Source organism: Magnolia sinica, unplaced genomic scaffold, assembly GCF_029962835.1.
Source record: "Magnolia sinica isolate HGM2019 unplaced genomic scaffold, MsV1 ctg403, whole genome shotgun sequence".
Lineage (NCBI taxonomy): Eukaryota > Viridiplantae > Streptophyta > Magnoliopsida > Magnoliales > Magnoliaceae > Magnolia > Magnolia sinica.
This window is the reverse complement of record NW_026682843.1, coordinates 233,328-244,957: the sequence shown is the minus strand read 5'-3', so window position 1 is coordinate 244,957 and position 11,630 is coordinate 233,328.

Sequence of the window (11,630 nt, the reverse complement as noted above, 5' to 3'; positions counted from 1 at the left end):
TTAAGTGATCTTTTCTCCTCTAAGGGTTCACTTAAATGATGGGCATCGAGATACTAGTTGGGTGTGCTCATCTTGTTAGAAAATTTCCTATTTATCTCCTATATTTATTGTAGACAATTTGATGTCTCAAAGAATGAGCACTAATAACCCGATCAAATGTAGCAGCATAATATGAATATATGCCATCCGAATCAGCTAACTCTTAGTTTCATTTGAGGCCCAAACTTGGTTGAGATAGCAAAGGTGGGAGGAAATCTTAGGAGTCTATAGAGTGTAATTCATGTGGATTGAGTGTTGTTTGCATGTTGTCTCCCTCATCTTCTTTTTTCTTTAAAAAAATTCCATTCACCAATATATCTCCATCTCTTAAAATATGATTAAAAGCTTTGATTGAAGCTAATGGAATTAGTTGTACTCAGATTAAAAGCGAATGTTCAGAAGTCCAAAATGTTATGGATTGGGCTATCAAAAGAGGAAGCTAATGATCTTGCTGATGTGTTCGGGTGTAGGTTAGGGTTGTTCATTGTGCATTGGGAACCGACGAAACATTTTTGTGATCGGGTTATTGGCAACTTCGGGAGAAATTTATTAGCATTGAAGAGGAGGCATCTTCTTTGGGTGGTAGGATTACATTGATGAAAGCAGCCCTCTTTGACCTCCCATTATATTTTATGTCCATCTTCAAATGCCTGTAGGGAGTGCTAAAGAATTTGGAAAAGCTTATAAGGAATTTTCTATGCTAAGGTTGGAGGAGAACAATAAAATTCATCTTATGAAGTGGGAAGATGTACATAGGTTGAAAGAGGAGGAGGGAGTAGGGATAAGAAGCTTGGAAACAATGAACATGGCTCATTTAGGGAAATGGATTTGGAGATTTGCTTCGGAGAAGGGAAGTTTATGGAAGCATGTAGTAGTTAGAAAGTATGGGGTAGAGAGGGAGGGATGGTGGCCGAAGAGAGTGTCCTTGTATAAAGCGAGGGGGTGTGGAACACAATTATGAGTTTGGAGGATAAAATCAAGGAGGGGGTGGGTTTCGGGGTGGGTTATGGATGGAGGACAAGATTTTGAAAGGACATGTGGTTGCAAGACTAGAAATTAAAAGATATATACCCAAGACTAGCCCAAGTTACCACAGATCCAAATATCACAGTAGCTCGATGCTTCTCATCCCAAGGGGCTAGTGGGGCTTGGACACCTCCGTGTGGAAGAAACCTACAAGATGACGAATTTGAGGAACTTGTGGCCCTATTGTAATAGTTATAATGGGACCAAGACCAGCCCAAGTTACCATGGATCCAGACATCACAATAGCTTGGTGCTTCTCATCTCAAGGGCTAGTGGGGCTTGGACACCTCCATGTCGAAGAAATCTACAAGACAACGAATTTGAGGAACTTGTGGCCCTATTAAAGCAGTTATCATGGGTGATCCTATTGGCAGAAGTCGACACCTCACGTTGGAGGGAGGACAAGTCAAGTAAATTCTCAGTGAAATTTCTTTACAAAATGCTAAGTGATGCTTCTCACGATATTGACTAAGTGCATACCTCAATTTTTTGGTCCTATGGAGCTCCTTCAAAGGTGGCGGCCTTTGCTTGGTTGGTGGGCGGGCTGGAATAGGGTGTTAACGATTGACAACTTGAGGAAGAGGGGTTTATACGTTATTAATGCTTGCCCATTATGTTGGCGAAGTGAGGAGACGACCAAACATTTCTCGCATGTCATGGGTGTTGTGAAGGACACTTGAGGGACTTTAGGAACTAGGTAATGATGAGAAGGGTTAGAGGAGTGTGGAGGATGGCATTGTTATGGGCAATTTCTAGAAAGCCTTTTTTGTGGGGGTACATCTGGAAAGCCTACGCAGATGTAGCTTGGTTGGACAGGATTGGGGAACATTTTATTTTTTGTAATTCTTTTTCGGCACGACCGTCTCATAAACAAATAGTTAACTTTCACAAAAAAGAGGAAGATGAAACCAATTTGATTCAAGACGGAGACCCCTATTTGACTTGGATGAAGCAACATGGTTTCTTCCAATTTTTTATTCCATGATCGAAGTTTATTCCTATAGATATCTATTTTGATAGCTTTAACATGGGACCTGCGATCAAATTGCTATTAAGATCACATCTAATTCTTCATCCTTTGGGAAAACTATCGCTGCCGCCGCCGCCGCCACTCAAACCATGTCCCAACTAATTAGGGTCAGCTACATGAGTATTTTTTTTCCATTCCACTCTATCAAGTACAACATGCCAAACATGCTTCGAAATTCCAAACATCTTTAGTAGTGATGAGTGCATTTAATTTCAAATGTCATGAAGAGCCCACTCCTATGACTAGTAATGTATATGTAGTAAAGCGTTACAAGTTATAAGATAAATGCATTTGAATGACATGTTTATATATTTTATGATTCTTTAAAACTAGTTAAATAATTACCTAATTGTTTGATCATTTGACTTTATAGTTTTTTTTTTTTTTTTTTAAAGATTATTTATGTATTTATTTATAAGCATTTATGGTTTATGAAATCCTACGTTGAAGGCATAGATAAGAGTTACCCACATACAAAGATTGTCTTGCTACGCCTTTAGCCAACAAGCCAGCCACTGTTTGGCTCTCTAGGATTTTTTAAATAAAAAAAAGACGATATATTATTAAGCCAGAGGCAAAAACAAGAAAGACAAAGTGAAGAAACAACTGAAAAAAGAAAAGAAAAGAAAGAAAAAGATAAACTAGTAATACAACACACTAGCCGCACGGCTAGGAAACCCAATCGAGTTAAGGGATCTAATCCCTAAACAAACAAATGACCCAACAAAACACCCTAGGTTATGAGGCTCTTGAATTGCAAAAGCACTAGCTATTTCTTTTGGATCAGATGGCCCAGAGAACAACAAGAAGGATAGTACACCACTTCCTCCTACTGAAAGAGCTCCTATCTTCCCCATGGTGAGGATTATGTTTTTTTGGCTAACCGAGTAAAAATGTGATGCGGACATTAGCGTTGCACCCTTTAGAGTGTACCAAAGGAGGAAGCGTCGTCGACAAAGTACCGGAGCGGAGGAGTTGATGTGGATGGATGCTGGGCCATGGGACCCATTTTCTGAAGCGCTACGAGTGCAGGAGCGGCATGACCGCACCCTGACCATAGATCCATGGGTCGGATTTCACACTCTACCATACGGGTGTTTTAGTTTCTAGGCATTTTTGTTCTTTTTTTTTCTTCTTATTTCAGGGGCTTTATTGCACTTTCTTTATTTTTTTCATTTTTATAAGTTATTTTTCTTGTTTTTAGGGGCTTTAGTGCACTTTTACTTTTTCCATACCTTATATATACGTTGTGAGAAACCCTGTTTTCATTATTATTTAATGAATAAAAATTCGTATCTTTTCTTTATATTTATTCAAGATATTAGGGTTTCAGGATTGGCCCTTGGGTGTTGAGGATTCTACCCCGATTTTAGGTTTCCTTTCTAGATCTTCGAGGTGCAGGAAAAAATAAGAATCATCCTCCTCCTTTTCTTTTGACGACAAAAGAACCTGTGCTTTCTTCATATCGAGCCCTTAATTCTTCACCCATTTCATTCTTCTTTGGATATCCCATTTCTAGTTTGACTGGAAAAGAGAGATGATTAGTTAGTAGAATCAGATCCAAATTTGACCGTGGACTAATTTATGCTACATCTGGGATATCCTCATATCCCCAGCTCTTCCTTTTTACTGTTTACGCGATTTTATGCTAAGGGGCATGATCCTTACGGAATGACCTCATCTTTGTGTTGAAATTTACCTAATCCCTTTGGTTGGAAACGGTTAGTTGATTCGTGTATTTATTTGGACATTCTTTAACCTGATTATACATGCATGTAAGATTAGGTCATCACATGTCCCTACATCAAATTGCTACCTTTAGGGGAGCATCATGCTTCCAGACTGCAACTGTTAAACAAAGGGTAGTAATGGAGGGAGAATATAACGTCAAGATAGAGTGGAAGGAACACATGGAGAAAGCTTCTGAGCAACGACGCCAGGTCATGGAATTCCACATCTCACCCAATTTCCTCCTAAGAGGTGGAACCCAAACACCTTCCTCACTAGACTCAGAAAAACAATCAACCACGCATGTTCTCCTCAGAACTGAGGGTTGCAAAGGACGGGAAAGAGGAAATTAGGGAGGAAGACCCACACCAAGGATCCTCACAGAATCTAATTCTTTCCCCATTCTCGAGAGAGAATCGGTGTTCAGAGAACACTCTCAAAGAAAGCTTGACAATCTGTTTCCAAAGGAACGGGGAACGATATAGGGAGGGCTTAGTTCTCTAGCCACCACATTAAGACCATACTTGGCAGTAAGAATAGACCGCCAAAGGCTAGAATTCTCAACCGCAGATCTCCATATCCATTTGCACAAAAGGGACTTATTCACCAGAACAAGATGCCTAATGTTAGCCCCTCCCTCAACAAGAGGAGCGCACGCCAGAATTCATCAATGCGTACAATGATTAACTTGGGGCAAGGAAAGAGTGACATAAAATAATGAGGGAGATTGGCCAGGGAGTCCTTGATGAAGGGCGATACCTCCCGGAAAAGCAACTTGCTTTTCCTGGGGGGAGAGTTTCCTCTCCATATGTTCTATAATTTTATCCCAAAGGTACATGGGTGGGTTTTTTTTCTCCAGAAAAGAAAAGAAAAAAAAAACTCCATTAAAAAAAGATTAGAAAAAGACAACTACAAAAAGATGGTGAGAAATCATCCGAGGAGCAAAAAAATAAAAACTACAAAAAAATAAAAATAAAATAAAGAGGAAAGTACATAGGGTGTAAAAGAGAAAAAAGTAGGGGCCTCCCCTTATTTAGGCATTCTAGTTATCTAGAAATACTGCAAAAGAAACCTTTGGATTACAAAAAGCTTATCCCATTGTTAATAAAACAACTTTCCTTTGTTGCGAATTTGTTGGAATTTCAATGCCTTTAAAATTCTGTTGTTCCTCTCCTTCTAAAGACCCAACATTGATTGCAAACTAAAGCATCTTCCTAATAATTAATTGTTTTGCATTGAATGGCCTTTGCGTTAATCAACAATTGAATTCCCAATGGATCTGCAAAGAACCCATGAAATCCCAAATCAACTGTAAAATTTGCAATGGATCTGCAAAAAACCCAGGAAATGCCGATGTAAAAATAACCCAAGAAATATCGCCAAACTAATTAAGCTCAATAAAGATGCAAACAATGACAAGCCTTTAATCTCGCTATCCGAAAAACATCCCTACCAAGGGCAAGGCTTAGATCTTGTGACCCCACAAATGCACTTTTTTTTAAAAAACGATAAAAATTTATTAAAGAAAAAGGCTGTAGCCAACAACAAAGCTGAAGGCAATTACAACTCAACCCAATGCTCAAGAAAATGCTTCACAAACCTAGACGCACACACCCATTCCTTGACTAGAGATATTGACTTTTGAAAGATCAATTGCACCATTCATTGCTTATTCGAGGAACATCGATCATTTCTTTCTAGCCATAAACACCAAATGCTTGCTAGCATGGACAAGCGCCATACATATTTCCCTAACTTTCCTTTTCCACCTTCGTGCCAAGCCTAAAAAAATCTATCGATTGAACTGGGAATCACTCAATCCACCCCAAATAAGCTGAAAAACCCCTTCCACATCTTACTTGCATAGGGGCAATGAAGGAAAAGATGATCCACTGTTTTCACATTTTGATAACACATGAAACATTCGGTAGAACCATCTTCCTTTTTTGAAGATAATCCACCGTGAGGACCTTCTTGCAACCCACCAACCATGCGAACACCGCCACCTTGGGAGGGGTGCCATAATGCCAAATATACAAAGTTGGACTAGGATCTTTAGCCCGACAACAATCAATCGATGCTTTGTAGAAAGACTTAACCAAGAATTTTCTAGACCTGTCATGTAACCATTTCATAGAATCCTTTTTTCTATGCCTCAGTCGGACTGAAGAAAGCAAAACAAGCAGGTTGGAGAGCTCAACGATCTCTTCGTCATACATATGCCTCTTGCACATAGGAACCCAAGCAACTTGCTCACCTTGGATCGAAAAGCATTGATCAACAAGCGCTTCTTATACTGCCGCAATATTCGCTAATCTTGGAAAAGATCCTTAAGTTTCTTATCCCTGACCCATATATCTTCCCTATATCTTCCCAAAACCTTATGCCCTTTCCATCTCCCATCTCAAACCCTACTCCTTCCCATACTTTCCTTTCCGAAGTTGCCACCGAATGCTAGATATAAGATGCCCTATTTAAAGATGATGCTCTAGTTCATCTTCTTGTAGAAACAACCCCATATTTCCTTCCTATCACCTCCCTCCACAACGATCCCTTCTCATTTGCGAATCTCCACATCCACTTGCCCAAGAGGGCCGAATTCATGGTCTCCAAGCTCCTAAGAACAGCTCACCCTTGATCCTATGGCTTGCAAACTTCCTTCCACTTCATTAAATGAAATTTATGTTTGCCTTCCGCCCCTTGCCATAAGAAATCTATTCTATCTATTAAGCTCCAATTTTCGACATTCGAAAAGCAACGCGTAATACATCGGAAGGTTTGACATTGAAGCCTTTATAAGATTTAGCTTCTCACCCAAAGGATAAGAGCCTTTGTTGCCGAAGCACTAGCTTGGTTTTGAATCTTTCCACCACCTTGTCCCATAACTGTTTTAACGGCCTGGCTATGCATAACGGGAGACCAAGATATGTGGTGGGAAAAGAACCTTCCCTACAACCAAACATATCGATGAGAGATTTGACTTCCTCATTCAGAATCCCCACTCCCAATAGTTCGCATTTAGTTATATTCACCTTCAAGCTTGAGACCGCTTCAAAGCTAACAATGATGGAATGTTGACTTTATATGGACCCGCTTCACAAAATAACGACGAGTCATCTGCAAACTAAAGGCGCGTAACCTGAATATCGGAATTATCCACACCAAAGCCTTTTATCAACTTTGCATATGCTCCTTTCATAATCATTCTACTCAGAACCTCCATGATTGCTACAAAAAGGAAGGGAGAGATTGGATCCCCTTGCCTTAAACCTCTAGATGCTTGGAAGAAGTCGTTCGCCGAATCGTTGACCAACACAGAGAATTTGGCAAAGGAGATGCACTCTTTGATCTACATCCTTCGCTTTTGGTCGAAACCCATGAAAAACTTGAGAGGGATGCTTGTTGTCCAACAACACATCCCATGATAGGCCCCACACGAGTCACCAACATGGTAAGTATCATACAGTCAACTTAATCATACCTTAATTACAAAATATTGAATCATATAATGTTAAAGAAAAAAAATGCTCATATACTCTCTTCTTCTTCTTTTCAAAGATGAAGCAATATTATTAGGGCCAAGCAACCAAATGAAAAGAAAACAAAACACAAGAAAAGAATAACACCCCCCCTGCAGATTGATTGAAGCATCACTCAACTGACATTCAAGATTTAAAAGATGCTAGACTACACTACTCTGGTGGAAAGAGCAGTGAATGAAAAAGTGATCCACGAACCCACTCAACGTACAAACATTAGGAAGAATCATTGACCTCTTCCACATGTTATCAGTCGTGAGAGTCCTGTTTCTCCCCATGAGCCAAGCAAAGGTGGGGATTTTTAGAGGAGCCCCTTAAGCCCACACAAATGAAGAATGATGATGATCTCTCTCGATCACGAACGGGGTTAAGCGCTTGTATAGGGAGTAGATCGAGAATTTGCTTGAGCTCCTAAAATGCCAATATGCCATACGAGCACATCATCAACCCTCAAAGACATCGAAATCCCCCGCAAACTAGAAAGAAGGCAGAGCAAGTCATCTAGCTCAGAATCATTTAAGTCCCTCCTACAAGGGGGAACCTAGACACCTCCAGAGACACCCACCCTCGAAAAATATCTGGCAACAGTAATATCAACCACAGGACAGAGGCTAGCCAAGGCCGGAAAAGACGATCTAGAATCCCCACACTAGATATTCTCATAGAACCTCACCCTAAAGCCCTCACCCACAGCGAAGCTATAACCAACATGCACCGGCTTCCAAAGAAAAGAAGCCTGATATAAGGTGAAATCTCTGATCCACCACCCCATGGGAGAGGAGCCAAACTTAGCCTCACCCCAAAACGCCAGCCCCATTTACCTAACAAAGTGAAATTAACAGGATCCAAACACCTTGTCCTTGCCCCCCCCCCCCCCCCCCCTTTCACAAGGATGATGGCCCTCTTTACAATTCAAAAGATGGAACTTACCTTTAGAGTCACCTCCTTGCCCCAAGAAGTCCCTTCTCAATTGATCAATATGCTCGATTACCACTTCGGGGCATCGAAATAAGGATGAAGTAAAGTGGGAGATTAAAAAGAGAAGACTTAATCAACATTAGCCTCCCCCTAAGGGAAAGCAACTTTCTCTTGAGGACTTAACTTTCTTTCCAATCTCTCCACCACATTTTCCCGCAAGTGAGCTGCAAGCTTCCCTAGACACAAAGGAAGGCCAAGATAGGAGGGGAAAGACCCCACACGGCACCTAAACAACTCAGCAAGGGGAGAGACCTTCCACAACAATGATTTGAATGCCAAGAAGTTCACTTTTAGACAAACTGATATTAATACTTGAAACACGATCCCAATCCTAAGATCAGGCACCATTGATTCCTCAACCTCACACAAAAAAAGTATCATCCGTGAATTGGATGTGATTAATAGACTTGGGGAAAATTTGAACCTAAAGGCCCTGAAAAGCCCTTAGCCAGCCCATGAGAAAGCATGTTGCTAAGGGCTTCAGCTACAATCACAAAAAGGAAAGGGGATAGAGGGTCTCCCTACCTAAGGCCACAAAAGGGAGACCCATTATTCATAATCGAAAAGGTAGCCGAAGATGCACAACATTGAATGAAGTGAGCGTCTTCACTTCTTGCCTAATCCCATCCGCCTCATCAAGTAATTCAAAAAAGACCAATTCACCTGATCATAAGCCTTTTCCAAGTCTAGCTTGCAGACCACACCTTGATCGCTTGTTCTGTGGCACAAGTCCAAACATTCATGGGCAATCAGTGCACTATCAATAATCTGCTTGCCATATATGAAGGCACTCTGGAAAGGTGAAATGACCTTAGGGAGAATTGCCCTAATTCTTTGGCTCAAGACTTCAACAATAATTTTATACGGGCTCCTTGGGAGGCTTGTAGGTCTAAAATTCCTTAAACAATCAACACCATCAATCTTGCAAATGAGGGTTGGGAAGGTGCAACCCAACTCTTTAGGGAGATAGGCAAGGAAAAGAAATCCTCCGCAAAAGCTAGGAGTTCCAAATGAATAAGGTCCCAACAAGTCTAGAAAAAAGCCAACGAGAAGCTATCGGGCCCAGGGGCTTTACCCTACCTATAGCCCAAACGGCCTCCTTAATCTCCTTGAGGCGAATAGGCACCTTCGGATTGAGAGCATCCTCCACCGACAGATAGTCAAAATCTAAATTATCAAGATTGGGACATCCCAACCCTCATAAAAAAATAGATTAAAATAGAACTTAATAACAACATCACAGATTGGACCTTTCTTAACTATCTTAAGACTATTAATCATGAGGGAGGAGATACAATTGGCCCGAGCATAGGCACTAGCTATCCTATAAAAGAATTTGGTATTCCTATCTCCCTCCTTAAGCCAGGCAACCTGTGACCTCTGCCTCCACTTTATCTCCTCCAATATTGTAGAACGATAGGCATAATATAACCTATCTTTAAGAGCATTATTCTCTACAGAGAGCAGACCACTTTCCTCTTTGATGTCCAAAACTTGGATGTCGTTGAGCATGGCATCTATCTCCTTCTCTCTAAGGTTGAAGACTTCCTGTTTCCAGGAACAAATCTTTGCCTTCAGTATCTTCAACTTTTTGAACAGGATAAAGCCCACTCAGCCTACAACTATGAAGGAAGCTCACCAATAAAAAATGAGATCCCAAAACCCATCAACTTCAAGCCAAGCTAGCTGGAATCTGAAGGGCTTAGGACCCCCATTAATCTCCTCCAAAAGAACTGGACAATTATCAGACAGGTTTGGGAAGGGCTCTCTAATGAGACAAGGGAAACATTTGAACCCACACTGGAGAAACCAAGAACCTGTCTAACAGAGACAAATCCGGAGAAGCCTGACCATTTGACCAAGTGAAGTTGACAAACCCTCCCCTTGCCAACCTAACCACCCCCCCAAGGAGATCTACCTACTTGTGCTTGTTAAACCCAAGCCCCAAGCTCCTCATACTACTGGATCTCCTAATCCCGTGAAGCTTCTTGTGGACAAAGCGAATCACATTGAAATCACCCCCAACCACCAAGGTAGAACCCATATCTACGAATAATTGAATGTAATGTAGTATTTTGTACTAACACTTACAATTTGTCCAAATTAAACACACCTAATATGTAGCAATTAGAATTTAATACAATGGGAACCTGGTTAGTGAATCAAACTGTTTCATTTTAGCAAACTGGAGTGAGCTGGATTGCTGAACCAAATGATTAAATTGAACTAAGCCTACCGGCCTACCCAATGTATCAGTTTTGTCTCAACAGTTGCTATTTACGAGCTGTGAACCAATGGTCGTAGTCAGCATGCAAACAATGCAGGTCATGATTAAAAGGCTGGAATCTACTTGTTAGGCCCCGAGTTGAATTTGTTGGCTGAATTGATGTATTACAGATTGTTGTCTGTGCAATATTGGCCATTAACTTGTTTTCTGCTTGTCGTCAGATGTATAGGAACAAGAGTTGACAAATATGTGATCCTTTTCCTTAATGTATGAGAAAGAAGAAGAAGAAAGTTAAAGAAACCGGTGAGGGATATGGGGTAGAGGAAGGGACACCAAATGGAGAGAGGTCTTAACAAGAAAATATGGGTGGAGGAAGGGGGGCGGTGGATTAAAGCATCCTCGTTGTATCGATCTTCATTTCTATGGAAATTGGTGGTGTCAATAAAAGATAAGAGTGTGGGAAGGTATGGGTTTTAGCTTGGGGGATGGTAGTAGTAGTTTTTCGGTGAGGGATGAAGTAGTCACTTGGACTCCATGTTGTAGAAGAAATCTGGCTGATGAAGAGTTTGAAGAATTTTTGCAGCTTCTTCAAATGCTAGAGAAGGTTTCTCCAAGGCTATCAAATCCAGATTCCATAAAATGGTTAAAAGAAAAGTCAGGATCGTTCTCAATGAGATCTCTTTGTTGGTCTCTATGTGAAAGAGATGGTTTTGATGGGATGGCTCCAACAGTTTGGCTATGGCACTACGGTGCTCCTTTGAAGGCGGCGGTTACTACTTCAAAAAAAAGAAAAGAAAAGACGGGTTTCTTTTCTTCACTACTTCAAGCTCTTCTCAGTTACTACTTTTACACGTTTGGAGGATAGACCAGTTCTCCATGTCTGCTGTGGAAGTCATGCAGGGCTTCATAAGGTATTTTGGAGTTAAGTTGGAGAGGCAATTGGATATGGTCCTTGATAGAGTGGAATGGTGGAAAAGGATTCGTGTAGCTGATCCCAATTAGTTGGAATAAGGCTTAGATGATTATTAGGGCTGTCAATGGGTGGGGACTGGGCCTAGCAAAA